A 6,207-nucleotide genomic window follows, 5' to 3' on the forward strand; every position below is an offset into this window, starting at 1 on the left:
TTTTTTTAAAGTTGTAAGTTCTCTTCTGTGGAAATATTAAAGTAAGAAGAACAGAACAGTACTGGTCCAAAAGCTTCCTCTGTAAGAGTTTTTTTTTTGATCAGTGTAAGTTCTCTTCTGTGGAAATATTTAAGTAAGAAGAACAGAACAGTACTGGTCCAAAAGCTTCCTGTGTAAGAATTTGTATATCTTTTAAAAACAAAATATAGATATATGAGCCACGAGATGTAGTAGAAATTGCTTGAAAATAAATTTTGAGGGTTCCTAAAGGATAAATATTTTAAAGTATGTTATTCTAATATCGAAATCCTTTCCCCCCTTTTGTTGTATCATAAATTGTTGAAAGTTTTACACATACACACCGGTGGTTGCTTCAGATAGGTTCTTTAAGATACGGTTTGTCCTTGTTTGTTACTTAATATTTGTTTGTTTGAATTTCGTACATATCTACTCGAGGGATATCTGCACATTGTAATCACAGTGTTAGCTAGTGAATTCAATATTATCATGACTCGAGCTTGTTTTTTGTTGGAGTCATGAATTCTGTTTCAGATATTATGATGTAAGTGATATATAACGGAATAACACTAGAACTGAGTTATTTCCAACTTCAACATTTCTTTTCTTTGAATAACTTCACATATCTTAGTTTGATAGTCATGCAAGTAAAAAAGGTCCAAAATATTTAACTTACACAGCAATTATAAATTAGTTTTTCACAGATTATTTTTTTTTAATATTTATGTCTCATTGTTTCAGCTGACTTCAGACTTTGTACACGTATTAATGTCATTTAATTTTATAGAGCAAAGGTTTTGTATGCAGTTGTAAATACATATAATATTCCCATATAATTTTTATTCCAACTGATTACTTTCAAATATATCAATCTTTAAGTCGTAAAGGTGTATATCTTTGGTTTTCTATAATATTATTAAGTTTCTTATGTATATGTGTATATATAATTAGATTATCTTGAATGATAGTTCGTTATTTTTGTAATCAGTAGGCCTAAACAGGAACTGTCAAGGTAACAGTAATGCCGAAAATGAAACCTATAGCTAAATGCACCGCTGTTACTATAGCTTTTTTCCCTTCTTCAAATGAAAATAATTTGATTGTATATTTCCCACAAACTGCTAAATTATATGAAAAATTAATGTCGCATATATACATATTTATATGCGGCATTATCAAACTAAGATATGTGAAGTTATTCAAAGAAAAGAAATGTTGAAGTTGGAAATAACTCAGTTCTAGTGTTATTCCGTTATATATCACTTACATCATAATATCTGAAACAGAATTCATATATTTAGCTAAAAACTGGAATAATAAAAAAACGATTTTCTTTCACATTTATTAATAAATATTTGTAAGGTTATTACAGTATTTTAACGAATAGAGTTTTTCTTTTGTTGTTGTTGTCTGTGATCAACTTTCAAATGACCCTTTTTAAGAATTAAACTCAAAATTGGATCAAAGATATCTAACAGTTTCAAATCATAAAGTGTCTTGTGTACATTATGCTAATATAAAAGTAAATTGACAAACCACGATTTATAAGCATACTGAAATGGTTTTGTTTTGGGAAACATGCTATATGTTTCTACAAAATATTGGACTGTCTTGTTCATACATGTAGTATGTCTCCCTAAAATAAAATCATTTCATTGTGTTTATAAATCGTTGTTTGTCAATTTACTATTACACGTGTCGACCATAACTCGTGATTACTGTGTTTCCCAGAGATACACTACACTTACACATTTTTGTTGCTTTGTTCTTTTAGCTCGGGTTTCAAACTGGTTTTCATAGAAATGGAGATGTATTTAATCTCCCTGGATGATCGTAAAAAGTCAGGAAGAGTAACGGACCGATAAAAAGTGACGATTTGTTTGAAATTCCAGTTTTTTTGCTAATACTGTCGGTTAGAATCTTTCTCCCCGCTCTGCTTTTGCTGTTCATAGAAAAGTCTTATCAATATTGCTAAAATAAAAAAAAATCTTTCAATTACCAGACGCAAATTATAGTCAGATAGTGTTAAATTGCCGTCAAATAAACCCAACTGAATTTAGTCTAATAACTATAAAGTTTCAATAAAAACATTAGTCAAACTAACAGAGAAGGTGTTTCTATTTAATTTAACCGTGTCTAGCACTTCTCAATTCTCACATATCATATCACACACAAATAATTCTGCACTAGCTTTTTATTAATTGGACAATTCACTTTCGTAGAAGAAAGTTTCATTTTATTTTATTTTAATTTTTTGCATGGAAATAATAATGATAAAGGAAATATCGTGTCTGGGCATGTCTTAAAATAATCTAATTTGATTATATGAATAGTTCAATTTAATACTAGTAGTATTATTTTCTCTATACAGGATTGTTTTTAATGAGACACATTATGAATGATAACTTATTTTATATAATATAATATTATAATAATTATCATCCCTAACCTCCTTGATGATAATTGATATTATAACTTCGTTCTGATGATAATTTCATTATATTAAAAATTTGTTTTCATTAGTCATACTTTATGTGCACTTCTTTTCGTTAAGAAAAGAAATCATAACTCTGTTGTTAAAAATGTTTTAACTTGCCTAGGAACTATTTGAGCTCTGTTTCGTAAGGTGGTACTTTAGGGACATTTGCACGTGAGGCGTGTGTGTCGTTATCACAAAAGCACGTTTCCATGTTTGAACAGGAAAACGTCGCCTCACAGACACTTCAAACATAAAAACGTTGTATTTTGTTTTTATCTAGAGTTTCTTACTTTTTGCATTTTACCTTATGTATCTCAATTTACCGAAGTTATTGTTTTAACTTATTCTACACTTACTTTTTCTACTATCACACTAATAATTAAGTAGATGTGCAACTTGACTACTTTTTTGAGCGGCAAGTTACACATCCAGCTCTGCCTTTGGTGAAAGTCTACAAGTAAAAGTGAACTGTCAGTCCAGAATGGACCTTGTTTTTGACGCTCTTGTAATGCATTTTAAATGTCTCACCTTAAAAGTTTTGCAGGTTATTTTAAGGATATCGAACTCTTCCATCTTTTTTCTTGAAAACGTGAAAAACACGCACAAATTAGCTAAATATGAGCAAAATCTCCGCGAGGATTTTCAGTAGCGTTCATTCTCCAAGAAACTTATCGAAAAACAGGGGGAGTGGATCAGAAGTGAGGAGGTATAACATTCGAGAAACTTGGTACAAATGATTAAAGCGTAACTTCTTGTTCAAAGTTTCTCATTTCACAGTAGAGATGTGGTCAAGATTTCCACTGTCCGAATTTGGGACACCAACTCTGGCGAGCGAAGTGAGGCAAAGCTGAATATTAAAATTATGGTGGTATAGGCGTTCTTCACATATACGCTATACATATTAAACCATACTGGTGCGGTAACTATCCAATATCAAGGAAAATTTTCTATCTGTCTGTGAACGAATCTCCCATTAAACGAGCTGACTGAGTAAGACCAACTTAGTTGTCCAAAAGCAAACCAAATTCATATTAAACTTTCCCACATATTGAACAATAAAAATACTTTATAGAATAACCCACATATCGTTACTGCAGTAGCTATTGTAAAAAGTTGAGTTTGAACAAAGCTCACACCACAAGAAAATTTTACAAGTTAAAGTCTGGAAGTAAAATTTTCAGTATTTTGAGTTGTTTTCCATAATAACCAAATTATACAGTAATATAATATGGAGATACAATGTGGAGAATAAAGACATTAATGCTGTTTAAGTTGCTCGCTCTTTTCTGATTCATTTAATTTACGGTTTATATTAGGGTTAGAATAAGCGCTTACGCCTGAATTACAGAAGCATTTCATGATTCATATATTTTTAGCATATTTCTTATTTCTTGATGTAGAATATAGTTTTCCGTAAAAGCAAATTTCAAGATTATTATTAAATTCCATGCATTAAGATTATTAAAAGCTAACACAGTCACGTATTTTCTTTATGTAACGTAAGGTAGTGATGAGCAAACCACGGCCCCTTAAGTATCAAACTGCCGCTTCATCAGATATGTTTCATATATAAGTTATTTTTACTCAAATGTATAATACTGCCTTATGACTGATATAGAGGGGTTTTGCGAGCCACACGTGCAACCCTCAAATACTATTAAGGTCACGTCGCTTTACTGTACGTACTTTGACACCGAAGTCGAAGGATTTTACTATTTTGGTTCCTATTTGCTGAGCTGTATTATAATAAATAAAACTAAACATAATTAGGCATGATTTAGAAAAACACTTTTTTATTCCTGTATTTTCTTATGTTGATCCGAGTGTCTATTGTATAATAGTTGTATGTATTCTCTCACTGGCTTCTGTTTGTTTCATTATCGAATATCTTGGAAAAAGTCATAAGATGAATATCATTTAGATATTTCTTCGTTATAAATTATCAAGTATTACTTCAACTGGCTTAAGAACAAACATATTAAATGAAACAGTATCTCGTTATAAGCTATGGTTCCCTGCATTTGGTCGTAAGTCAATCACAAGCATGTTTTAACAATCTGAATTTCATATTTTTAAGTGCAAGAGTCAGTTGTTGTATTATGTTTTTGAAAAAATGATTCCCTCTTATTGCTATACTTAATATCATAAAGGAAACGATACATAAAGAACGAACTCTTTCAGAATTTGGTATCATTATATATTATATTCACTTCACTAACTACTGCACCGGTTCGCTGAAACACCTGCACATAGGACCCGACGCAATTTTCCTTGTAGGCTCCTATTTTAATGCAGTATATTACAGACAAAACTAATCATAGGGATATATCATTTATGGAATATTTTTCAACGTAGAACATGCAAGTGCACAAGAAATCTGGAGCAATTTCGTCGGTTGGTAGGTTTCCATTTTTTCCATTATTAATGATAGAAAAATAAAAATAATTATACTTTTTAAACACTATATATCTATATTTAAATCAAAGTTTTATCATTTCAGTTGATCAACTAAATACGCAATACTTCTGAACTCTTGTTTACTATATACCAGGTATTCCATATTTACGTATTTCTCATAAATAATTCGAAATACTCTTTTTAACGAACTTTTTCTAACATCCCAGATTTGTTGAAGTTTACGTACTTAAGCTTCTAACGCCACAACAAGCTTTCGTAACTGTTATTAAGCACTACGTTATTAATTACTTCTCACCAGCGCCATATCAAACATCTGAAGAGTCCCGTACAGTACATATTTGTCCCCGTCCTCGACCTCTTCTGAGGACTACTGTTTTTCATATCTGATTGAAATTTAATAAATATTTTCCGGAATGATTTTCAATTAAAAAAAAACAACTAATACATTATGTTTGGCAGATATATACGTTTCAGTTTCTTACAAAATGCCGAGACACCATTTCCATTCTCTTTAATAAATAGCAATTTGATGAATAAAGTTTAGTTTTTAAATACAATTATATTATTGGTAAATATAAGACTCACTAGTGACTTTGCAGACTTCACGTAGGGCCTACATAAACAGCTGCAGTTTAGTTCACTCTCATAAACACGAAAATAACTAGATAACAGCTCATCTTCAGTTACGATGTTGGTAAATATAGAACTCACTAGTGACCTTATAGACTTCATGTGGGGCCTACATAAACAGCTGCAGTTTAGTTCACTCTCATAATTAGCACACAAAACCTAATAGACAATAACACATCTTTAGCTACGATGTACGTCTTCTCACAGCACTGATAAATAAAGTGTTTTCCTTTCACGTTTGCAAACAATTTTACAGTGTGGGAAGTTTAGAGTTTTGTTGTGTCACATGTAAGTCACTATCGGGGTGGTCCACATACTACAGTTTTTCTCAACCATACACACCGCTAGCTTTGCCCACTTAAATAATTACACTCCTTATCTTACCAACTTTATATACAGATACATAAATTGCAATCCACCAATAAAATATAACAAAGTGTGAAACAAAACTTCAGTCTTCTGACGAAAGGTTTCTTTAAACATAACATGGTCGGATGCAGCCCAGATTAATTTTTTTTGGACATTACAGTGGCTCGTTTCCACCCTCTGGCCTCTTCACACGTTGCGTGTTATTAGAAGGCTTAGAGCTTTTAGAAGTTAAGATTATGTTAGTATTGATTCAATAGTGTTTGCAACTTAAAATAACAAACAAACAAACAAAC

Source organism: Limulus polyphemus, unplaced genomic scaffold, assembly GCF_000517525.1.
Source record: "Limulus polyphemus unplaced genomic scaffold, Limulus_polyphemus-2.1.2 Scaffold7397, whole genome shotgun sequence".
NCBI classification, from domain to species: Eukaryota; Metazoa; Arthropoda; class Merostomata; order Xiphosura; family Limulidae; genus Limulus; species Limulus polyphemus.